At 47.2% G+C, this 14,183-nt stretch overlaps 1 protein-coding gene across 5 annotated transcripts in view; it reads right to left on the reverse strand.

Annotated features, from left to right (window-relative positions):
* The window catches only part of tbl1xr1a (TBL1X/Y related 1a), a 145,456-nt gene that overhangs the window by 72,655 nt on the left and 58,618 nt on the right, over window positions 1-14,183 (reverse strand). For 3 of the 5 annotated variants that reach the window (XM_069896950.1, XM_069896952.1, XM_069896954.1), the window contains exon 3: window positions 9,438-9,570. The exons of the other annotated variants lie outside the window; for them this stretch is intronic. The gene's annotated coding sequence lies outside the window, so the exon portion shown is untranslated. The remainder of the gene's footprint in view (window positions 1-9,437; window positions 9,571-14,183) is intronic. 5 annotated transcript variants of the gene reach the window in all.

Consider the following 14,183-nt stretch of genomic DNA (forward strand, 5'->3'; position numbering starts at 1 on the left):
CCAATTCGCAGTATCTTTGAGGCACTTCCTTCAAAGAAAAGGTATAAGAAGCATAAAAACCAGGACTGCCAGGCTGGTAAACAGCTTCTTCCTATGGACAGGAACAATCCATCCAAGATGTATATATGTAATTTGTGTGTACACTATGGTCCGGAGATGTGCTGTTTCGTTAAGTTGCATGTGTATATGCGTAATTAGAAGAAAATAAATGAACTTGGTATGAGATGTCCAGTTGGACTGCTTGCAAAACAAACATCATCATTGCATCTTGTTACATGGGACAATGGGTGGAACTTGAAGTGCTCTGTCTGATGTGGCGTGGCAGCAGTTACTCTCATAATATGTAATAAGCATCTAGACAAGTACTTGAATTGGCAAAGCATAGAAAGCCATTGATCATGAACAGGTTGTCACTTTTCACAGTGGGCCAAAGGACCCGTTTCTGTCTTGTATGGCTATGTAAATAATATAAAAGAACAAGACAAAATTGAGCCCACTTAATTAGTTATACATAAACTAATCGGTGTTATAGTTTTTGGACTAGAGACAACTAACAAGGTGATGTACAAACTCACTTAATCACTTCAGCAATTTCAAAAGGTATGTGAAAATATTAAGCTGAATAAAACCTAGCTCGTTTACTTAGGTAGTCTATATTACCTGTAAATCTATAAAACATTAAATATACATGGTTTCAGCATTCAAGTGTAATGGCATGTAAAATCATAAATTACACTACCTAATATTTTGACTGTCATTTAAATTCAGTTCCACATCTCTGCAGTGCCCAGAGTTCAGCAGATGATGGCGGTGTGACTGCGCATTCCTTGATATTGTTAAACAATCCAATGACAGTCACTGCAGTTCTGTTATTCAGCTCCCAGTGCAGAAAATTCTTCATTCTTCCCCATTTCCTTTTCTACCTTGATTCATCCCACAGCAAGCAATGTGACTTCCACTTTGAGTTCCAGTCTTCACCAATATAATTGTCACTGAAGTCCTTCTTTCCTCTCAGCTTGTGAAATAAACATGAATTGTGACTTTCTGCCTGCTCAACTGCTCATTCACTGACCCCACTCTCTGATCCTCCAGTGCTCCAGCTGTCATTTCTTCTGACTCCCTAGCTCTGTACTAACATAAAACCCTAATAGTCATTGTTGCTTTCCCCTCCTTCGCCTTGCTCTTCACTTAGTTATGATCATAATTGTGCAGATCTTTATTTAACCTTCATACAAAGACAAGACCAGTATCTAATTGATTCCAATACCACTATCAACCTTTTAAATCTCTATTTTCCTGATAAATAATCCTTTCAAATTATTTGAGCCAACTTTACCCAACCATTACCTGTTTTCCCTGTTATTTTTAATCAGGATCCTCACCAATCTGAAGCTGTTTAAATTCACATTGGATTCAATTACACTGGTTCTACTTTCACTTTGAACTATACAAACCCTATCATATTTCCTTTGTACCAGATTTATTTATCAGCTCCACATTACAAGTTTCCTCCCATTTCCAAATCTATCTGTTTTCTCTGTTTCTAATATCTCCTGCCTAATTTACCTGCTCCTCTCTTTCACCAACTTCATTCTTTACTCTCCAACCCCTTCACTTTTCCTCTACTTTCCCCTTTGCTCAACATTAAAATCACCATGACATACGGTAGGCCTTGATCAGCTGATATTTTCAGATTTTTTTTGCATGTTAGTTTTACTAATCACAATATTCTATTTATAATTATTCTATGATCATTGATTTTAGAATTGAGACACCTGCTTTTTTTTGGAAAAAAAATTTGCAATCATTGATCATTGGCCACAAGGTCAATTAAGGTCAGGACTGTAGCGGCCCACTACTTGGGAGGTGACCCAATGTACAAAATGCTGGATGAATACGGCGGTCTCACAAAGCCCACGCGGCCTAATGGCCTTTCTTCCCGGCCAACAACCTGCACGGCAAGAAACAGCGAACAATGGTGGGATCGCCGACCAATTAGCAGCCAGCACATTGGTGACATCACTTCCACTGGGAGCAAAACCTAGCCCAGTTGCAGAAAGCTGGGCCTATATAAGGAAGGGCAGGGAGAACAATAAGAGAGCAGTTTTGACTACAGTCACAGAGTGTGTCGTTCTTCCACTCTCTACTGTAGCACTCGCTAATTGGTTACCCCAACTGGTCCAAACGACATATGGACCTGAAGATGACCGATCAGTCAATGCTCCGAGCAGTTTCCTTGAAATTGCCAACGATCTGGACACCGCAAACACTGGTGTGGTTTGAACAGGCCAAAGCCCAGTTCCAGTTATCATAGATCTCCGCTGACGCCACGAAGTACTACTACGTGGTGATCTCACTCAACCAGGACACAGCAGCAAGGGCCTGTGGCAGACTCCAGAACAGGGCAAATACAATGCCCTTAGAGCTTTTAATCCGCATTTTTGGGGTCTCACAGCGCGAGCACGCTGCCAGACTACTGCACATGGACAGCCTGGGGGGACAGGGCCCCATCGGTCCTCATGAGTGACATATTGGCTTTGGCCAAGGAGCACAAGCCTTGCCTGCTCTTCGAGCAGGTTTTTCTGGAACAGCTGCCTGAGGACTTCAGGGTCCCTAGGAGAGTTGCAGCCTGGGCAGACGTGTTCTGGAGAGCGAAAAGGGACAGCACTGAGGTGGAACACTGTGCCCCACCCACAGCGAACGACAAGGCCACAACCATCAACGAAAAAGCAAGTGGACTCCCCCATCGACCACTACTGTTTTTATAATCAGGACCTCCGATGGCGCTCCCCTGCCAAACCCCACACATTACAGGGAATTGTCGTGGCCAGCCATCACTAACGGCTACAGTGATTGTCTAACAAGACAGCCTCCTCCACATCTGGGACTCCCTCTCAGGATGACATTTCCTGGTCAACACATCCTTTCCCCCTCAGCCTTCGACACCCACAACAAGAAGCCAGGCCCGGCCCTGATGGCAATGAACAGTAGCAGTAAAAGGACCTTCAACACCCACATCATCCCACTCTGCTTTGGCAATAGCTGCTTTTCAAAGATTTTCACATTGGCAGCACTGGCACAGCCGTTCCTGAGCAGACTTCCTCCGGGCCCAATGTCTGCTAGTGGACCGCAAAGGGCACAGGTTGGAGCACACCAGGACCTTCCAGATTTTTCCCTGGGTGAAATTACCACCCCACCCCCCAACCTGACACCGTCACGGTGTCTAATAACGACTTCACATGCATCCTGGCGGAGTTCCCTTCCATCATTACGCCACAGTTTACCTTGGCCGAGCCCAAACACAGGGTATGGCACCACATCTTGACAGAGGGCCCACTACTCCACGCCAGGGCACGCGAAACTCAACCTCGCGAAGGAGACCAGCAGTATCCTGACAGTCCCTGGGCCTCCCCTGCACATGAAACTGAAAGCAGCAGGAGGATCGAGGTCATGGGGAGACTGCAGCCATCTTAATGAGGCCACCACACCGGACAGTATCCTGTGCCACATATACAGGATCTCACTGCAAACCTACAGGCTGCGCGGATATTCTCAAAGGTCACAACCTCTTCCGGGGCTATCATCAGATCTAGTCCATCTTAATGACATCCTTAAAATTGCTATCATCACTCCCTTTGGGCTGTTTTGAGTTCCTAAGAATGCCTTTCAGGCTTAAATATGCAGCTCAGACCTTCTGGAGGCTGATGGACGCAGTTAGCATTCACTTACTTGGTTAACATCCTAATAGCCAGCTGCAATCACAAGGAACATGCGGCCCATCAAAGTCAATTATGCACTCACCTGAGTGGCTTTGGCCTAACAATCAATCAGGCCAAATTCGGCCTGGATACAACAGACTTCCTGCGCCACAAAATTAATAAACATGGGGCGACACCCCTTCCTGAAAAGGTAGAGACCAGACCGTCAGCCACTTCATCAAACCCCACACAGTGAAGGGCCTCCAGTAATTCGCTGGTATGATCAATTTCTACCACTGCTTCATACTGGGGGCAGCCCACATCATGCGTCCCCTGTTCACATTAATGGCGGGGAAGCATCGGAGGTGTTCCAGAAAGTAAAAGACGCACTGGCCACGCTTCTGGTACACACCAGGACACTTCTGGTACACCCCAGGACAGATGTCCTGAACACCCTCACAGTAGACGCTTCCGACACAGTGGTCGGGAGCATACTCGAACAGTTAATTGAGGGGCAGTGGAAGCCCCTGACTTTCTTTAGCAGACATCTCCGCTCACCTGAACTTAAATTCAGCGCCTCTGACCACGAACTATTGGCACTGTACCTTGCGGTCCAACACTTCAGATATTTTTTGGAGGGGAGGCAATTTAAGGTTTTCACAGATCACCTTCAATAAATTGTCAGACCTGTGGTCAGCCAGGCAGCAGAGGCGTCTATCCTACGTGTCTGATTTCACCATGGACATTGAACATATTGCCGGGAAAAACCAACATGGTGACCAACGTACTGTCGCGGCTGGTGATCCAATCCATCCAGACCCTGTCCCGGGGATAGATTACATAGCCCTGGTCAAAGCACTGCAGGCAGACCCTGAGATTCCAGCGTAGAGGGCAGCAGTTTCAAGGCTCAGGCTAGAGGATATCACCATCATTCCAGGTACCCAGACGCTCCTTTGCGATACATCCACCGGCAAACCTCGCCCCATCATATCGGCAGCCTTAAGTCGGCAGATTTTCAACACAGTGCATAACTTGGCGCATCCAGCCATCAAGACCACCATCAAGATGGTAGCCAGCTGGCACGGCCTCCAAAAGGTCAGTCAATAGGCCGAGACCTGCACACTCTGCCAGGCATCGAAGATACAGACGCATATCAAGGCACTCCCCACTGCAAATCTTCAAGCCAGCACGACAAAAGTTCAGCTATGTCCACATAGACATAGTAGGACCGCTGCCGGTCTCCAGGGGGCAAGATACCTTTTGACAATGGTCGAACGCTTCAAGAGATGGCCAGAAGTGGTCCCACTGGCAGAGAAGACTGAGGCCTGTGCCAGAGCCTTGATCAACACCTGGGTGGCAGGGTTCAGAGTCCCAGAACACATGTCTTCCAATACTGGTGTACAATTCATCTCGGGGCTCTGGACAGCACTGGCTCACCTTCTTGGAATCCAATTTCACCACACCACAGCAATATCACCCCCAGGCCAATGTGTTGGTGGAGCAGAAACCTGAAGGCAGCTCTGATGGCTCGACTCAAGGGACCACATTGGACGGTCAAGCTACTGTGGTACCTCCTGAGGGATCCGCACGGCGCCTAAAGAGGAATTCAATGCTTCGGCGGTGGAAATGGCGGGGGAGTTCTTGGCACCTGCCAAGGACCCAGAAGAACTATTAGCAGCGATGTTGAAAAAAACTGTGAGGGAACGCCTAGGTACTCTAGCCATGACACAACCTTCGCCACACGGCCCACCCAAAACATTCATCCCCAAAGCTCTAAAGATGTGCAAATATGTTTTTGTGCGACAGGGAGCATACCACACACCTCTGCAGCAACCATATGAGGGGCCTTACCAAGTGTCCAGGCACAACGGATCCACAAGTGTGCTGGACGTTGGCGGTATCGGCCACCTCAAACAAGCCCACCTGGACACTAACCAACCGGTCACCACGTCGACCCTCCGATGCAGAGGCAGGCTGCCAAAACCAAACAACAGTGTCCAGATCATCAGTTTTGGATGGGAATCATGTAACCGCTCACTACCTGGGAGGCAACCCAATGCACAAAATGACGGACGAACACGGCGATCTCACAAAACCCACGCAGGCTAGTGGCCTTTCTTCCCAGCCAACATCCCGTACGGCGGAGAACAGCGAACATTGGCAGGAATACCAACCAATCAGTGGCCAGCACACCGGTAACATCACTTCTGCTGACAACTGCAGGAAAACTAGGCCCAGTGTTGGGAAGCTGGACCTACATAAGCAAGGACAGGGAGAGCAATAAAAGCAATTTTGACTATAGTCACAAAGTGTGTGTCATTCTTCCGCTCTTTCCTCTAACTCTCGCTACACCACAATTTTACATTTCTGAATGTCAAGAGACATCAGTCACATTGGTAAAATGTAACTAAAATAATACAAGTTTTGCTTCAGTCAAGTCTTTTACAATATTTCCTAGCTGCACAAACATTAGCTCTCATTTTCTCCACTGTAAAATTTTCACACTTTCTACCTTGATAACTGGAGCTGACTCAAGTTCAAGAGAACCTGTTATTTCAGCTTCCTACCTTCCACCCTCCCTCAGCTGGACATTTTTGCCTGGCCTCCATCCTTGAAAGGAAGCTCTTCCTCAATGTGAAGTTGATAGTTATTGTAAGCCATCCATGTCTGGAAATGAAGCCATTCTATTTTTACATTCAGGGGATAATAATAAAGTGATGACTGAAGTAGATCAGAAGCAGCATGCAGTTAAGAAAGCATGAGACACAATGGGTTGGGAGTTAGAGTATGCAGATGATGTATGGCGAAGAGGAGTAGAGAAAAAGTAGCATTCAAGAACTCAGCTGAGGATCTGAATGATTACAGACTTTAACAAAACAGCTGTTGACAAGTGTGTTCCCACCAAATTGTTCAGGGTTTTCCCCAAATAGAAGCCCTGGATGATCAACAAAATACAGAACCAGCTGAGAGTCAGATCACAATCCAGAACACTACACAAGGAGAAGGCATGACCTACGAAAAGCCATCTCCTGGGCAAAGTGGAGATTCCAGATGAAAATGGGAACAACGAATGCTAAACCTGCTACAAAATGATGTGTGATGCAGGAGGAGACAGCAAAGCTTCACTCCCAGATAAACTCAATGCTTTTGCTTTCCAGTGATATACATTACAAACCCACCAACTCCCACAACTATCTTGACTACAATTCCTCACACCCTGCGCCCTTCAAGTATTCTAACCCTTTCTTTCAATTTTTCCATCTCTGTCCCATCTGTTCCCAAGATAAGGTCTTCCAGTCCAGATCTTCCATAATGTCTGCCTTCTTCCACAAACATGGCTTCCCCTCAACTACCATCAACTCAGCCCTCACCCACATCTCCTCCATTTTCCACTCATCTGTCCTGGACCCCTTTTCCTCCAAACACAACAAACATAGAATTCCTCTATTCCTCCCCTACCACCCTCCACATCCAACACATTTTCCTCCGAAATTTCCAGCACTTTCAACAGGATCCCACTACCAGACACACCTTTCTCTCTCCTCCTCTCTCTGCCTTCCATAGGAACTACTCCCTCTGTAACTTCCTCTTGCACTCATCCCTCTCCACCAATGGCAACCCCCACTCCCACCTCACCCCCGGCACCTTCCAGTATGGTCACAGGAGATGCCACACATGTGCCCATACCTCCTCCTTCACCACGGTCTAGTGCCCCAAACAGGCCTTTCAAGTGAAGCAACACTTCACTTGTGTATCCACAGGACTGATTTACTGCATCTGGTGCTCCCTTTGTTGCCTTCTCTACATCAGAGAGACTGAGCACAAATTGGGAGATCACTTCACTGACCACCTTTGCTCCATCCGCACTAGTGACAGAGACCTCCCAAAAGCCAACCATTTCAGTTCTGTGTCACACCCCCATACTTATGTACCATCCCACCAAGACTACCTGCAAATTGAAGAAACAACACCTGATTTTCCATCTGGACACTCTCCAGCCAGATAGCATTCATTAACATCGACTTTTCCAGTTTCTGCTAACCTGCTCTCCTCTTCCCCCTCCCCTTCCAAGCTCTCCTTCCCCCTCTCTTCAGCTAGCCATCCCTCCTCTCCTTGATCACTGCTGCCCCCTCCCTCCCACCTATCTCCTGGCTCTCCAACCTCACCTCCCCCGCCCCACTCTTGTTCAGACATCTGCCGACATTTTTCCATACTTTGATGAAGGGCTCAAGTCCAAAATGTTGGCTATGTATCTTTACCTTTGCTACATTAACAACACTGTTTGACCGGCTGAGTTTCTCTAGCATTGTGTTTTTATTTATTTTTAAATTAATGCCGTCTACTCCTGATTTGATCACGAGAACAATGAAGAGACCCTTGTTAACAGATGATCCTCTACTATCAATATCCAAGGATATCGTGCAGGCAGCATTCAGGAGAATCCAAGAAAACCATCTGGTCCAGACTTGGTACTTGGCCAATTACTGAAAACCTGTGCTGACCAACTTGTCAATGTACACAAGAATATCTTCAACAACTCAGTCCAGCAGGGCTTGGTACCAATCTGTTTCAAACAGGCATCAATTATACCTGTGACCAAGAAGAGTGTGGTACCTTACCAAAATGACAACCGACCAGTGGTACTCACATCCACAGTGAGGCTGGTATTTTATAGGCTGGTATTGAAACATATCAGTTCCTGTCTGAGTGGCAACATGGATGTGTTTTAATTTGCATACTGTGGCATAGGTCTATGGCAGATTCTATCTCCCTTGCTCTACACAAAGCCCTGGAACACCTGGACAGCAAAGACACATATATCGGGATGCTCTTTATCGACTATATTTCAGGATTCAGCAGTATCAAAACTGATCAGTAAACGCCAAACCCTGGCTTCAATACCCCACTGTGTAACTGGATCCTTAATTTCCTCACTGCAAGACCACTGTGAGGATAGGTAAGAACACCTCCTCTGCAATCTCCATCAGTATCAGAGCACGACAGAGCTGTGTACTTAGTTCCCCTGCTATACTCACTATACATCCATGACTGTGTGGCTCTGTACAATAACACCATCTACAATTTTTTTTTTAAATTTTAAATTTAAATGTTTAAATTTAGACTTACAGCTTAACAGGCCATTTCAGCCAACGAGTCCATGTTCCCAGGGAAAATCCACATAGACACGGGGAGAATGTACAAACTCCTTACAGAAAACATGGGATTCGAACCCAGTCCTGAGCACTGGCACTGTAAAAGCATCGCATGAACTGCTATGCCAAGCGAGCCTGATAATACCATGGTAGTGGGTTGTATAAAAAGGGGCAATGAGTCAGCATACAGAAGAGAGAATGAAAACTTTGCTGAATGGTGTGCTAACAAAAACTTTGCACTCAATGTCACCAAAACCAAGGAGCTGATTGTGGACTTTAGGAATGGAAAACCAGGTATATGATCTAGTGATCATTGGGGGAATGAGTAGAGAGGGTAAGCAATTCCTGGGAGCCACCAATACATAAATGTCATTATGAAGGAAGTAGATCAGCACCTCTACTTCATCAGGAATTTGCATAGGTTTGGTGTGGCATCGAAAAACTTGGCAAACCTCTGTAGATATGTTGTGAAAAATGTGCTGACCGGCTGCATTACAGCCTGGTATTGGGGCAACAATACCTGAGTGGAAAGCCCTGCAACAGGTCGTGACCTCCCCAGCACACAAGTGATCGGAAGTGACCTCACCTGTCAATCAAAGGTTACATCTGCCTTCCTGAGGCTGATACATGATTGGTCCTCCAGATGCCAATCAATGGTTAGATCTGCCCACATGTGAGGCCGACACACAATTGGTCCTCAGAGGTCACGTGGACGGGTCCTGCATTGGAAAAGGACACCATGTAAGAACAGCTAGTTCTCTTTTGCTGCTCCCTCAAGACCAACGTTCTGCTCCAGGCTGCAGGCCACAAGCTGCACCAGAGGACCAACTGTGATGGGCCTGTCTTGGATCCTGAGCCACGGGCACCGTTGGAGCCCAGGTTCATGTGTATAAACTCGTTAGTTGTGATTAGTTTATTGTTTATAAGTGTGTGACTGCTAGAGGTGTGGTGGGTACTGTACTTTTAGCCTTCACGTTCCCATTCAGGAGTTGAAATTGTTTAGCAGTGATATATTTGCACCCGATATGTAGTTATTTGTGTATTATTCCTGTGCAAGTGTGTGCCCTTTTGTGGATTCCCCAATGTGTTAATAAAGATTCTTTCTCTGTTCTTAATCCCTGTTCAGATTCGTTATTTCTCAGACATGCTGAACTTGTTCCTCCCAACACATTTGGTACTGTGAGCAGGATTTGAGGAGTCCCAATTGGACACGTGCAGTTACAATGCTTTTCACGGTACTACCCAGCATGTGTGTGGGTCTCCTGTTGTCTGTGTGTGACATTTTGTCATTTTATGTGCCCTTACGAGCAGGACTAACAGCAAGAGTCCCATGGGTAAGGGAGATAGAATCCCAGGGTGGATAGATGATAGTACTGGATTGTCCTGACAGATCCATCGTGTCTGTGTGCTTCTGCCCCACTGAATACCTTACCTCAACTTTCTTTTGTCCCAACAGACCAGTTTCTCCCCCCTCCCCCCCCCCACCTAGATCCGGGACACTTCACATGCCCTCCATCACTTCAACAATTTCCAGTTCTCTGAACTCGATTGCTATGTTTACCATAGACATACAATCCCTATACACCTCCATCCCCCATAGTGAAGGCCTCAATGCTCTTCATTTCTTTCTGGACAATAGAACCAACCAGTCCCCTTCCACCACCACCCTCCACATTTGGGAAACTTGTCCTCCTATAATTTCTTCTTTGACTCATCCCACTTTCTTCGGGTAAAAGAGGTAGCCATGGATATCCACATGGGCCCCAGCTATGCCTGCCTTTTTGTTGGCTACGTGGAGCAATCCATGCTACAAGCCTACACAGGCAAGGCCCCTCAACTCTTCCTCTTCTACATCAATGATTACTTTGGTGCTGCCTCATGCCCATGACGAGCTCGTTGACCACTTTGCTGCTAACTTCCACTCCGATCTCAAATTCACTTGGTCCATCTCCAGCAACATCCTCCCTTTCCTCAATCTCTCGGTCTCCATCTCAGGAGACAAACTCTCAACGGACACCCTCTATAAACCCATCAACTCCCACAGCTACCTCAACTACACCTCTTCCCATCCTGTTCCCTGGAAGGATTCCATTCCATTCTCTCAATTTCTCCGTCTCCAGTGCATCAGGATTAGGACTTCCATGCCAGATCATCAGAGATGTCCTCCTTCTTCAAAGAACACCAACTCAGCACTCCTCTGTATATCCTCCATTACCCACACATCTGCCCTGGCCCCCATATCCCCATGCGCAACAAAGACAGGATTCCTCGTCCTCATCTACCATCTGACCAGCCTCTGCATCCAAACATCATCCTCTGCCATTTCTGCATCTACTACATGACACACATTCCCCACCACTAGACATACATTTCCCTCTCCTCTCCGCCTTCCGCAGGGACTTCTCCCTCCATGGCTCCCCGTCCACTCCTCCTTCCCCACAAATCATCCCTTCGTACCTACCCCTGTATCTGCTTGAGATGTTCTACTTGTGCCCACACTTCCTCTCTCACCACTGTTTGGGGCTCCAAACAGTCCTTCTAAGTGAAGCAACATTTCATTTGTGAATCTGCAGGGTCACCTAATGCATCCGGTGTTCCTGTTGTGACCTCCTCTACATCAGAGAATGGACGCAGTCTGCGAGATTGCTTTGTCGAGCACCTTGGGTCTGTCCACTGCAATAGCGTGGATATCTCAGTGGCCACCCATTTCAATTCTCCACCCCGTTCCTTTGCTGACATGTCTGTACATGGTCTCATGTACTGCCAGACTGAGACCACCCATAAATTGGAGGAACAACACCTCATCTTCCGACCCCACACCCTCCAACCGGGTGGTCTTAATGTCAACTTCTCTGGCTTTCATTTTTACCCCCACCTTCCCCCATCACCTTTCCCTATCTCTATCTCTCCATTTGCACAGACATGATAAATTCTTACCTCATCTCCTATCAAAACCAATCAACAACTTTTGTTGGTCTGGATTCCTCTCTCACTGTTTAAATTCTGAGATTTCCTCCTTCTAGCTTATTCTGCTTATTACTTGAAAAAAGGCTCAGGCTGAAGCGTCAGCAATATATTTTTGTCTCCTCTAGACACCAAAAAGACCAGCTGAGTTCCTCCAGCATTTTGGTGTGTCATTACTAAAATTACACCATCTGCAGACTTTCATTTTTCTCATAGTACTGGATTCGCCAGCCTGGCTGGCATGTTGGCAGACCACAGCAAACCAGTAGACTGGTCTGACCAGCTAGACCCAAATGGGGATAAGTTGGGGAACCGCATTGTGTCCCTTCTTCAGGATACAGGGTTCCCAAAGCCAAGGGAAGTCAAAGATGCATCCTTTGGTTGCTGGCATCTCTCTTGAGGCACCAATGCGAAGCCCTGGAAAGGAGGGACCGATGAAGCACCCCACGTAGACAGAGAGATGGAGGCACTACACTAACGTTGCTGTACGCTGCAGTAGACAGTACAGGCTGCCCAAGCACATGCCAATGACCTTGAACTCACAGGGACTGAGGTGGCATGCAGATTACTCGAACTGCAGCAAATGAGAGGCTAATGGCAGCAGGACCCAGTCAAGGTCTGGGCTCTAATATGATGGGCACATAGTCCTGGGGAAGGCAACAATCATGAGGAGCCTGAGCTTGGCTTTGCCACTGCCCCCAACAAACCTGATCTCATACACATGGTCCCAGTCCCAACACGTGGGCACCCCCATAAGCTTTAGCCAATGGAGAGATAGATGAGGATGGGGGGGCTGCCAGTAGTCATGCCCAGGGGCCATATGAAACCACAGAAACTCGGAAGTACTTAGCCAAAGAGTGGAGCGGGTTAGGACCTACAGGGACCTACCACGGGTGGCAGACCTCCGCTCTGATGCCTTGGGGAGGGGGTGATGGCCTGGGCTCCCAGAAGATACACTCAGAGCAGCTTTTATGGCCAGGAGGCCCAAGGCACTCTAGTCAGAGGGATATCCCACTGCAGCAAAAAAATTAAATCCTTAGTGCAGCAGGTCCCACATCGAAGGCAGAGACCAGTACGTTGTTGGCCTCCTGGGGTTTTGGTAGCAGTATATCCCTCACCATGCTACTACAGCCCCTCTATAGTGTGTTCAGGAAGGGTGCCACTTTTTAGTGTGTTTAGTGAGCTTTTTTAACGGCCAAACGGAGCAGACCAGGCACAACCTGTTGTGTTCAGAATAGGTTCAATTGGTTCAAGGCTGGACATGTGCTATCAACAAACAGTGGTCTTTGTTTATGAACATGGGAACTCACAAAAGTGCATACTCTCACAAACTAACCCAGAATAATACACAAATAACTACACGTCGGGTGCAAATAAATCACTGCTAAACATTCCCAACTCTCAACTGGGAATGCAAGGCTTAAACATACAATGTCCACCTATCCACAGGCACAGCACACTAATGAACAGTAAATTAATTACATCTAACATGTAAATCAAATGCACCTGGTTTCAAGCAATGACCACGGCACAGGATCTAAGATGGGCCCATTGCAATCAGCCCTCCAGTACCCGTATGTGGCTGGCAGTCTAGACTTCAGTGATGGCCTCAAGGCAGCAGCAAAAAGGCAGAGAGAGCAAGACTCCACATCCTAGGCTTTTTTCCAATGCAGGCCACATGACCTGCGAGGATCAATCACACATCAGCCTCAACTGTGGGTAGATCTAACCAATGATTGGCATTTGGGGTCCAATCAAATGTTAACCTCACAGATGGGCAGATCTAACCCTAGATTGGCAGGTGAAGTGACTTCTGACAAGGATTTTTGCCAAGAGGTCACCTGACCCTCCACAAACCACATTCCAATCAGGCTCCAGGCGGAGGGGGTCACATGGCCCTCCACAAAACACACAGCGGGGCACCATTCAAATTACAGATTTCCACTACGTCCACTTAGCGGAATGGAGTCTTTGGCAGATGCTGCAAGGCCGCCAAGTCCCCCTTGGCTTCTGGACAAAAACCTTCCCTGAGGCAGCCATCTACTACACTCCCTTTGAAAGGCAACTGTTGTATGCTATTGGGTGCTTCTTGCCATTGAGCTCCAAGCCACCTTTGAACAGGTCATCCTCCAGCCCCATCTCCCCATCATGTGGTGGGTCAAGTCTGCTGACGCACATGCAGTTCCATAATAAAATGGCAATGGTACTTGGCTGACTGTGCAGAGGCAGGATCTGATGGGGTGACAGTTCGTCATGGAGAAGTCATATCCCTACCCAAAGGCGACAGCCCTGACCCAGAATTATCCTCAATTCCCACTCCTGTACAATGAGGTAAGCCATTTGATGATCTGACTGCTGATGAGAAGCA

This window comes from Narcine bancroftii, chromosome 9 (genome assembly GCF_036971445.1).
Source record: "Narcine bancroftii isolate sNarBan1 chromosome 9, sNarBan1.hap1, whole genome shotgun sequence".
Taxonomy (NCBI): domain Eukaryota; kingdom Metazoa; phylum Chordata; class Chondrichthyes; order Torpediniformes; family Narcinidae; genus Narcine; species Narcine bancroftii.